We start from the raw sequence: 11,950 nt of genomic DNA, 5'->3' as shown, positions 1-11,950 counted from the left end.
AATATTTTCATATAGTTTTTTTGAGGGTAAAACACATATGAAATATTTGAAACACTCCGGAAGAAATGTCCTCTATTAATTGGAGCTTTTTGATATGACATCATTTTCTTCAGTAATTGGAGTTCAGTCAGTAGACAGAGATGCAGCATATATATGAAATGATGAAGCATCTGAATGCATTATGAAGGGACCTTAGAGGGTTCTTTGCTAAAAAGGGTGACTGGCTATCTTTCTGGGAGTAATTTCAACATAAGCTGAGGGAGGAGGTCACCCTCTAGATCCTTTCCAATTCTTACTGTCTATGGATCCTAATTTCTCTTGCCCATTTAGAAAAATGTTGAGTAAGAGACCCACAAGATAGAGATGGAAAATAAGACTGTGCTTGCCCTCAAACTTTACTTTCAAAAATACCATAGAATTCGCAAGGGATAGTCTGGATTCCTGTAACAGCACAGGAGGAGATCCCCCTTAAAATAAAATCAACTACCAGTTTTCATTATATGAACCACTTCTCATGCTACCTTACTTTACACACAGCACAAAAGAATAAGAGAATTTTTGCCAGGAAACAAGAAACTGTATTCTTCTTCCATTTCTTCTTCTCCTGTGCTTCTTAAAATTGGGAAGCCCACACATACACTTACATTTATCTATCCCTTCTGGAAAAGGTTAAAATGAGCCCATTTTAAATCATTTTTGATAATGGGACAAACTTGAATTGGGAACAACTTTTTGGACCAGTACGAGGTCTGCTGTGATGAAATGGACCTTGTAGATGGCTCCCCAGCATTCTCTCCTGGCTCACATTCTCCCACACAACTAGTATATGGGCCTGCACTGGTACCCACAGATGACTGTGTCCTTGAGATCATTATCTTTCCCCTTTATTTGTCTCCTGACACCCATCCCCTTAAGGTTTCTTCTTCAGCACAGGAAGTCAACTTCCTTAAAATTTCAAATGATTTTACTACAGTAATAAAGGGAGTAGGGTGCAAACTAGACAGGTGGGTAATGATAGGTAAAATCTCATTTCTCCTTTGAGTTTGGCATGGTTTAGCACCAATAACCAGATTTTTAACAGGTTTTTCTACATTTCCCTGCCCCACTCCATTTGCATGTTCTTGCAACTTGGATGTCCCTATTACTCAGTCCTTATGCATTTCTCTTTGGTTTTAGGATAAAACTACTCAAACCTCAATTTTGACATTTTTTTCTCCCTTGGAATACCTAGGAAAGAGTTCTTGTAAACTAGATTTCTGAGATCTTATACTAGGCTTAGGCCAACCTGACAATCTGAGCACTAATTTTCCTACTATTCGGAAATATCCCTGAACTTATCTCTCTCTTTCCTAGAATGACCTGCCCAGGACAAATAGTAGAGATTGGTTTTTCTGTTCTCTTTAATTCAATCATTTCTCTTTTCCTCCTCTCTAGCACGTAAAACATTTCTGACTTTCTCCGTCCCCCATGTAATATATTTGCTTTTCTTATCTCTTCATTTTCCTTTTGTTTTTTCAAATGTTCCACATGGAAGTTCTGTATTTCTTTCCCCCAGAGGATTCTAACCCTCCAGTTATGGTCACTATCAGTTCAGTGTACTAATTAACATTTGGGACTTTGGAGACAGACAAACCTAGATTCGAATTCCTACTGTGTCACTTAACACCTATGTGATCTGAAGTAATTTCCCACTCACTCTGCACTCCAGTGGTTAAAATCTAGGTGACTGTGGGCCAGTGACATAATCACTCCAAACCTCACTGTCCCCATTTGTAAAATGACCTTATAATGTTGGTGTAAGGAATAAATATGATGATCAACACAAAACTGTTTAGCATGATGGCTAAACAAACTAAGCACCCTATAGATATTCGTTATTACCTTTATTACTAGTGTAGATCCATACGGTGTATACCAGGTTTCCTCTCTTCACTTTGTCCTCAATACAAATGCTATTATTTCTTAAACCCAGACTTCATCATACCTCATTAGCCAGAGGCTTTCCCGCATGGTCCACATGAAGTTTAGAGTAGAAAGCTGGGGGAGCTCCAAGCACTGCCAGACTTTTTACATAGTCAGAGCCATTGAAACACATCTGAATCTGAGTTTTGATGAGTCCTCACTCGTCGCATCTCTTCTGTGTGCAGGTTTCACCGAAATACACCAAAACCTAAACACTGAGATTATGATAATAAGTAAGAGAGCTGCAACTACAAAACATCATTGAACCAGAGACTTTCTATAAAATCACATGGTGAAGACCACAAGGGGAGAATCGACATACACATCAAGTGCTTCAGGATCCCACAATGGGGGAGGCAGGCTCCAATTAAAGAGAGATGCAGGATGGGAGATCTGACCACTGCATCAGTCACTGCACTGACTCTGGCTTGTTTCAGCTGCAACTTCCAACGTCTTCTTCCTCCTTCCTTGCTCTAAAGTCCATTCCTCCACAAATGAGAGCCCATCAAAGAGAATATCTTCTGTGAGAGAAGCTGTTCCAGTTGCTGCAAACTCTTGCTAGAAATTCCAAGAAAGTTTACCAGGTACCTTTATAGGATGATGGGGAGTAAAGCATTTCAAGTACCAATTATGAGACGAGAAAGAACTTAGCTTTTCGATTTTGTTGTTTGAGGTAGTGGGGATGATGAAACCCAACCCGCTTCCCCCAAAAGTAAAGGGTATACATATAGCACTACAAATTATTACTTGTAACAATCAAAATGGAAGTTCTGAAGTGAAAACTGGGAGCTGTGTATATTAAACTAATTTTTTTGTTGTTATTTGAAAACCAAGATTATGCTGGCAGAAAGACCATTTTGACATCAGCACAGAAAGTTGAACTTTCCTATAATGAATGTAGACAGTGATGTCAAGTCTGGTAAAGACTTGCAAACCATCACAGCTTATCCAGAACAAAAACAGAACCAATACTATACTCCTGAACTTACACAAACAGTCAACTTAAGGGGTTTACCCAGCTCAAGGTGTCTCTGTGGCTTTCCTTTCTGAAGTTGCCATCCGAAATTAAATTCCGTATAGCTACTTTGAATAGAAACTCAGATTAGTCAAAGTACATGAAATAGAGCAGTTTGTGTCTAATTCCCACTATTATAAATGAAGTTAAACCACTGTAGACCTTGGGGGTCTTCTTTTCACTGATGATCCGAAGTATTTATCCTCCCTAATGCCAATAACCATGTTGACTTATCCTTTCCTGTCTAATTCTGTGTGTACTAAAACTAGGTGGTTACAAACAAAATCCTGAGACATAATTTGCATTTGAATGAAATAATCCTGAAATTATTCTGCTTTTTACTGTGGCATTACCTGTGGACCTCCCACTTACAATGACTCGGTGCAGATGACGGCCAGAGGAATCCTGAAATTGGGGATTCTGATTCCTGATGCAATCCATATCCCAGTCTTCTATATTAGTTTCTCTTTATTCACAGGTTGGTAAAGAATGCAGGTGGAGATGCTGTGGGCACATTTGCACACATGTTCAAACTACTTTGAAAATGGAATGGGCAAGAGAGTGGGTATCCAAGTTAAAATCAGGCAGGCATTTCCGATTTCAAGAGACAACTGAAAAGGGAACATCTGTTAGATCCCCTGGGTTGGAGGGCAGTCTGTGTAAGTCTTCATATCTCTGAGTGTGTGCACATTGTGGAGAGGGTGGAGTCTTCCATCCTCAAATCTAAAAAGATTGAGAGATTTCAGAAGGCCCAGATGTGCCAAAGGTCAGAGGGATCAATACACAGACCTTACCACTGGAAGGGGGGGAGGGGGAGGGAAGATTCGACTAGAAAATCGCTACAAAAGGGAAGCCAATGAGAGGTAAGGAAGTTTCTGAATAATTAAAAAGTTAAGAATAAGCAAACTCAGTTGCCATGGGGGAAGGAGGTGGGGGATAAAAAAGCAGTTGATGTGGTAATTAAGAATTTGGTGAGAGCCTGGGCAGGTCACCTCCTTTTTCAGATCAGAGCCCCATCAGAAATTCTTTCAAGTGTCCTTCTGCGTCGCCAAAGATGACAACAGCAAATCAATAAGTGCTTGAAATGAAAGGGGTTGTTGGCGAGCCCCCAGGCTACAGATTTCCCGCCGCCTGCCTTTTCTGAACTCCTAGCGTGCCTTTGCACCGCCTCTCTTAAGAAGAGCTACCTTTTATTCCTATTCTCAGGACGAAGGTAAGTGCTCAGTTAGCATATCTATTAAATGTCGGCTCTAGTTCCAGCTCTGCGGGCGCGCGGAGAGAGCCCTAACGTAGTTCGGTGGCCCGCCAGCCGGCGAGGCAGCAGGCGAGACTGGCCAGGCCGTCAAGGGGCCACACACCTCCGGGGCTGGCCCAGCTTCTCCCACGATTTAGCACTGCGGGGTTACAGCTGAACGGTCTCTGCCAGAGCAAAGGGCCTGAGCGCGACCGCGGCCACCAGAGCGCTCCTGCTACTTCATTTATTTACAAGCAAGCACAAAATCATTAACAACATGATAGAACCAATGCTCCAAAATTAACGCTCGGAATCACCGGAAACTCCGTTCTGAGTTCCAGACTCCGCTCTGCTACTCTTCCAATATTCATCCCTCCCCTAGTATGTCTCGATTTAACAATCTTTCCAGAGCGCAACATCCCCGGGACGTTTTAATTAGGTAATTCATTAGTGAGTCAATACAGACATTTATATATTCTTTTAGCTCGAGTGGTTAAGTACTAATTTCGAAATGATTATAAAACACCGGAATAGGCAACGCATAATAATTTTAATTTATATGCAAATCAATTGGTTCATTTTAATGCCTAAAAAACAATTATTGTATTGTAGCATCGGGGGGTACGGATCAAAGCGCCCGAATGGACAATTCGGAAGCCGGACCTGGACTAGGGTGAAATTTTAGAACAGCCAACAAATCAATAATGTTTGAGGCAGTTAAACATCTCTAGCCATTGGTATTTACATACTCGCTTGTTGTCAGATAAGGAGCTGGGGAAATTGCTTGCCAGGGCTGAGATCATAATCCAGAGTGAAGAAAGTAAATGATAGCACGCACCCCGTCACGGCGGGCTCTAAAATAATACTGTACCTTTCCCGAATGCTGACTCTTGGGTGAGAGTGAGTTGGTGGAGGTCACCCCACATTCTTCTCGGTTTTACCCCAATTTGATCACAAAATTGTATGTCCTCCCCGAGCTTCACAACTTGATTCTTGTTCTAACAGTTGTCACCTGCTTCAAAATATTAGAGGGAGAGATATAACTCAGAATCTCACTAAAAATTCTCTGAACCCATTTAGCCAGCACCGCTCTTCTTATGTTGATGGGGGGTGGGGGGCTATGTTTAATTCCTGTGTCCTCCCACACATTAAATTAGATAACCAAAAAGACAGGGGGGAAAAAAAACGGCTGTGGGAAATGATCCAGTGCACTGGCTTATTGGAAGGTTATTATCTTTAGACATAGCTTAAAATTTTGGAAAAGTAAAGAGAATGTATTCTTCCGGGGAAAACAAAAATTTGAGATATTCTAGAACAGTGAGTCTCACTGGGGATTACCAGAAGATCCACCGGAGTTGTTTACGTAAAAGTGTAACATCCTTGAAATTCACAGATACATAAGGTCAGTGTCTCCCCACCCCCGGCTCCCAGCCCAGGCGATCTGGCCCTTAAGGAGCTGGTACCTTTGATGCTACAATCTTGTTTACATCTGCAGGGCAGGGAATTGCTTGCTTTGCTTGGACGCTCCCTCCACCCCCTTCTAATTTGAAGTAATAGGAATCTAAATACAATCGCCACGGCCCACTCTTCCATTTCTGCTCTGACGAGAGAAAAACCTGAAATCCATGTCTTAAATCAGCTCGGTGGTTTGTAGCCCCCCAGCACCCTGCCTCTCCGCTGCATGCCTAATGTATTCCCTAGTGGTTCTGGGCATTAATTAGTTGTTTAATAGGAGTATGACTAAAAATGTAAAAGAAGGATTAGGAGCGTGAAACGTATGTCCAGCTCCTTCCACACACTCGAGGAGGGAATGAGAATCATTCTGTATCTTCTATTTCTCCAGGAGCCATTAGCATTTCCCACCAGCTGCTCACTTCAGCTGCACTGGCGCTGGGCGAGGCGAAGACCCAAAAGCTCAGCGCGATGTCTGAGGCGGCCGGGACTGGGGTTAACCAGCCCCTGGCGGACGAGACTTCAGACAGAAGGTGGGGTGAGGGGAACGTGAGCTTCCAGGAGCCCCTTCATCCCAGCCCCGGTTTGCAAACCTCTGAATCTTGAAAGGGGGAGGGGGTTGCACACGCTTATCTGCGCGTCTCTCCAGCGCTGCCCCTTTCTCTTTCCCTTGTCTCTCCACGAGTCTCTGACTCTTCCTGTCTCTGATTTTCTCACTCTTTTCCCACTCTTCCATGAGATTCCTCATCCTCGCCACCAGATGAAAGGAGGTCGTTCTGCTATGAGCGTCTCCTAATCTCTATAAAATGAAAAGAAAAAAAGGGGGGGAGGACATTAACTCATTACTCAGGGGATGGGGAGACAGCAAAAATCATTGATGGATAGAGATGAAAATATCTTTCTCTGACTACATTCTTTGGTTTGCTGTGACTTTAGATTTCAGTTGTGGGACTTGAAGAAATTTGATTTTCTCGATTCAGCAGGATTTCAAAACCCAGAAATAAAAATTCTCGGGAACAGATGGGAAATAAAAATAAAAACAGCACTTGGGCAGTTCCCCTTCTTTTCTCTCCCCTTAAATATAACTGTCTTGAATTTCCAATGGGTAAAGAGAGAAAGTTCTAGTTTTCATGGATATTAGGTGGAGGTTAGAAATGGCTTTAAAATGTAGATCTCTCAGTCAGTTTTCTTCGTGGCTGAAGAGGCTAACCCTTTCCATAAAATGAGTCCATCTGTCGACTGTTAGCTATTTCAAAGTGAAGGGATTTAGCACTCAAAACAAATTGAGCAAGTTTGTTTGCCTGTTTTTACTGCTAACTCAAATGAATTCAAAACACGGAGTAATTCAAGAAAACACATAACATGTTCCAGACAGCCCCTAAATGTAGGGAAAGCCCAGCACCTATGTGGTGACCTGGGTTATTTTAAACGCCATGCTTTTTGTAATGTATGTATTTCACACATGTTCTCCCAACAAGTCATTATATTTTCCTAAAATTGAGAGAACTGGTATACTGATTCAGGAAGAACAATACAACTTTTAGAGGGAACTTTATTCTCTATTGAAGACCAAAGGAGAAGCCTCTTTAATGGCGGGCCTGGGAGAGTGTTGTTCCTATGCAGAAATTAATATTGATGGGAAAACCAAACCGGGGGCTGTGATTGCTTTCCGCCGCTTTCCAAAAACATACATTAACAGGATGCCCTTGAAATTGAAAGAACTTTGTCTAGTATGCCTGGCAGAAGCCTTCACACCTGGTCTTCCAGACGAATCATATTTATAGTCTTTACACCCAAAGGCAGGACAGGGCAAAAATATCCTGCTGGCTACCAAAATACACGCCCTTGCTCCAGTCAAGAAATCGGAAAATCAGCGTTTAGATGTAAGGCACACTTTTCGAGTGAAAATGACTCCTCTAACTTCACGTGTTCGTCGATTTTTAGGAGCAAATGTGGATTTGAGGGTAGCTTCCCTTCCCACCCCCACCACCATCCTTTGCAATTTAATACCATGCTCGCCAGGAACCTTAACCTCGTCATTTTAAAAAATGAGATATCCGTGACCCGGGGTGAACTTGTTGAGTGTAGGTACAGCAGAGGAAATTCTAGACTCTATGAACGCCCGAGCCTTGCCCAGCGCAATCCTTGCCTGTACACTGGTCTGTGCCCAACCGTGCCCACCTGCGCACGGACACAGGGCGCAGCGTTCTTGGTCCACCCGCCTTGACCTCGCGCGCGGTGTCCCGGCCGGCAGCGCTGGGCCAAGCATCTCGGCCTTCCCCGGCTGACTAGTCTCGCTCGCTCCCGGCTGTCGCCCTCCCAACCCTCTTCCCCACCCTCCCCCGCTCGCCCCACTTTTCCTGATTTCTCTTCAGTCATCCTCTCTCACCCCCACTCCGCCTACTTTCACTCCAGCCTCCTGTGCGCCCCTCACTTCACCACCACCCCCACTCCTCAATTCCTCGTTTCCGTGACCTCTTCTCTCAACCCTGCAGGCCTGCAAAAAAGGTCACATACAGGCACTCTCATACTCACACCCCGCATGCCTCGCCCCAAACAAACCCGTGCACTCTGTCCTTTGTTCCATTTCTTGGGCCACTTTCCCTGTCCCTTCCTCTTTCTCCGTCCTGGTTTGCTCCCCAGGAGTAAGTTTCTGTCTCTCGGACGCCCTGGTCCTCCCCCTCTGATTTATTAGCGCTCCCGGTTCGGCGCAGATTCCTTTTTCTTCTCCTCCATCCCACTCTCCCCTCCTGTCCTCCTTTCCACAGTAGGATTGCTTGCGCCTGCTGCTCTTCTGCTCCTGTCTCAGAACCCTGCCCAGCTCCCTGCCCCTCTTTCGCTCTCGGGGCTCTTCCTCCGGCTCCCGACTCTCTGGCCGGCCGGCCTCACCTCCCTGCCCTGCCTCGCTCCTCGTCGCCCCTGCCCGCTCCCCCCCGCGCTCGCCCGAACGCTTTGCTCGCTCCTTGAACGCCCGCCGCGCAGCCGGGCTCGGCTGCCCGCCCGCCCGCCACTGTGCAGTGGAGTTTGGTGGAATCTCTGCTGACGTCACGTCACTCCCCACACGAAGACCGAGCTGAGGGAAGAGAGAGGGATGAGAGCGAGGGAGGGGAGAGAGAGTGCGAGACAGAGCGAGAAAGCTGGAGAGGAGCAGAAAGAAACTGCCAGTGACGGCTAGATTCCCGCGGCCACCGCGCACCCGTGGACTCCCTCGGAACTTGGCACCCTCGGGAGCCCCGCAGTCCTCTCGGGCTCGGCTTTCAGGCGCTTGCGGTGCTGCCTGCGCCTCGGCTTGCTGGAAATCTCCCCGGGAAGCGGTGGGACGCGGAGACAGCAGCTCTCTCCCGGTAGCCGGTAAGTGGAGGCCGTCTCTTCCGCAGGGATGTGAGATAATGCGAGTTTGGAAATTTGTTCCACTTTGGAGAATCTTCACCGTAGGTGATTTGTGGTTCTTGGGGCTGCCTCCCCCCCCCCCCGAGGTAACTCAGTTGGCAAACAGACCTTGCAAAGCCCTGTTCCTCTTGTCCCCAGTCGCTGACACTAGAATCTATGGGGTTGCTGAAGTCGAGTGGGAAGCGAGACCATGGCTGGCATTTAAAACGAGGTATCTTCCCTTAAATCTCGGTGCCAACACTGCAGGGACAAATCCTCAGGCTGAGGATTAGCATTCTCAAGATAAAGGGCCGGGTACAAAGTTTCAGCTACTGGAAGATTAGCCCCCTTCCCATTGTTACCAATTGGAAAAAAGATTCCATCTTAACTGGCAGTTAGTGACCTCTCAGGCCCAAGCGAATTACCTGGGAGCCAGGCCTGGATGCCAAGCTCACACAATTACTTCGGATTATAAATCCTTTAAATTGATCACCAGTCAACTCCAATCTTGCACTTGAGGAGATACGTTTGAAATGGTAAAGGGGAGAGGACTATTTTCCAAGTGTGGAGTAAGAAAAAAATTATGTTTCTAAATCTGGGACGTGCGGCTCTCTTTTAATTCCAATTCAATGACTTTACTTTCCTAAGTAATTTAGAAATGATAGGGTAGTATGTTATTTACTCTTTTTGTGTGTGTGAGTATTATGTCTTACTAAAGTAAACTAAATGAAAAAACTTTTACTATTATGAATTAAAATAATACAGGCAGTCAAACATTCTAAAGTATTTGTATGAAAAAATAATCTGATTTAAAGAGATTCCCTTGCATTTTTTGGCCATTAATAAGAATTAAACATGGTTTTAATATAATTTTGGAGGAAATTTATCTAAAATTCAGATACCAGTTAAGTCAAGGAAACAAAGCACGGAAGTAAAATAGATTGAGGATTTTTATTGGTGTGACATAAAATAAGCATACAAGGTTTCAATAATCAAACATTCCCTAAAAATTAAATAGCTACTTCATTTATGGAATGTTTTACTTTACCTCAGCAAAACTACACGTAAATTATTCAGGTGCTTTGTTCCTCAAGTTGAGCATGTTTGTCTTCAAGTGTTCCTAAAGCATCAATATTAATTGGTTTAAAAGAAGGCTTAAACTGGTAAAATACAGAACTGTGTTAAGCAGTATTTTAATTTCCTTAAATGATTACCCACTGCAAATTAATTTACTGGCTAATCTCACCAATTTAGTTCATTTAAAACATATGTTCTTGTGCTGTTTATTTTTCAACTTTCCATTAAAGATTTTGTTATGCGGTAACAAAATAAATGGAAAGGGGAGAAATTTGAAAGGATTTGGAATTATTAGAACTATGTTTTATCCTGCAATTTCCTCTTATGGCAATCATCAGAAATTATTTTTTTTAAGAAAATTGTTTTATTTCTCACGGCTTTACTGCCTGCCTTGGCCAGTGTGGTTCAGTGTGCTTCATTAACTATATGGTGCTTTTTAGCATATTCACAATAGAAAACTCAAGTTGGCCAGAACAAGATTGCCTGGCATATACATTCAAACCGGGACAGGAACTTTTGGGGTGAGAACAACTTCCCATCAAAAAAAGTTGTGCATCTTAATTTGTGAGATTAGCGGTGGAAGCTAGTCCCTAAATCCTACGGCCAAATTTGTCCAGTAAGACTTGTCTTCCTTGACAGGGCAAGTTTAAGGATCAGCAGGCAGGAATCGGAGGTTATTTTTAAAAATTATCTTCCCTAGTTACTTAGATTTAATTCATCTAGTAGCCCTGGTAATTATATGAAGTAAAAATAAATAAATAAATAATGCAGGTCTCAGGGCTCATTTTGACTGCAAAATAAATCCCCAAGTCACAAGGACACTTAGGAGTGAGCTAAGGAACACGCCTTGACCTTCTTTTCAGTCCTTAGAACAGAGTTCTTGAAGATTTGTTTTGTATTGCTTTGTTTGGTCTTCAGCACTGAAGCTTGGGAGTGGGGGGAGAATGTGTAATAATTGACTGACTTTACACTGAGCGACCCCATCTTTTTCTTTTGTATATTTCATTCCTTAAAAAAATAAAAACGATTTGCAGTTACCATCTGCAATGCTTTGGCTACCCGCTAATAATGCAGCCAGTTCAGATGTTAAAAAAAAAAAAAAAAAAAAAAAGATTATCGAATTGATGATGACATGCAAATTTCCCCTGAAATTATCATAAGTAAACATTTGAAGTCTGGACTAATAAAATCCCATCTGTGTTACTTCATATCGAGTTAGTAGAAAGCTGTGATAATGAATTTTGTAATATCTCACGAACAGACATCTCAATCAGGGACTAATCCTGTGATTTTACTGCAGAATCACTAAATCTGGAGCCGCCAAACTGCTACTTCTGGGCCCCCGGGCCTGCAAGGATCTGCAGAGCCCCCGCCCACGTCCCAGCTAGTGGGTGGGGGGAACCCCTGGATCCCCACGCCGCCGCTCTGGGCAGCCCCTCCTCTAAGCAGCGACCTTGGCCAGAGGCCCCCGAGGCCCGGCTAGTTCCAGGAGAGGCCGAGGAGCCGGGAAATACGACCCAGAGTCGAGCCAGACCCGCAGCTCCCTGCCCCGCCTCTGTTCTTGGGCCAAAGGGGCAACGCCCGCTCCTACCCTTAGCCCTGGACCCGAGCGAAGTGGGCCCTCCCGCCGCCGGCGTACCCTGGTTAGCGTGAAGAGAGGCAGGCGCGGAGATCCGAAGGGCCTGGGGAGCCCGAGACCTTCTTTCTTTTCTTCTGTCTTTAAAGCAGCCGAGGCTCTTCTACCCACCCTGACAGGGTCTCTCGCCACCCACCTCCCCCCGTTTGCCTGTGGCGGAAAAGGGGGCGCGCGTTAAACGCTTGGCTCGCTGCGCTGTGGTTGG

Source organism: Phoca vitulina, unplaced genomic scaffold (genome assembly GCF_004348235.1).
Source record: "Phoca vitulina isolate PV1807 unplaced genomic scaffold, GSC_HSeal_1.0 scaffold3, whole genome shotgun sequence".
Classification (NCBI taxonomy): Eukaryota; Metazoa; Chordata; class Mammalia; order Carnivora; family Phocidae; genus Phoca; species Phoca vitulina.
Note: the sequence above shows the minus strand (reverse complement) of the source record.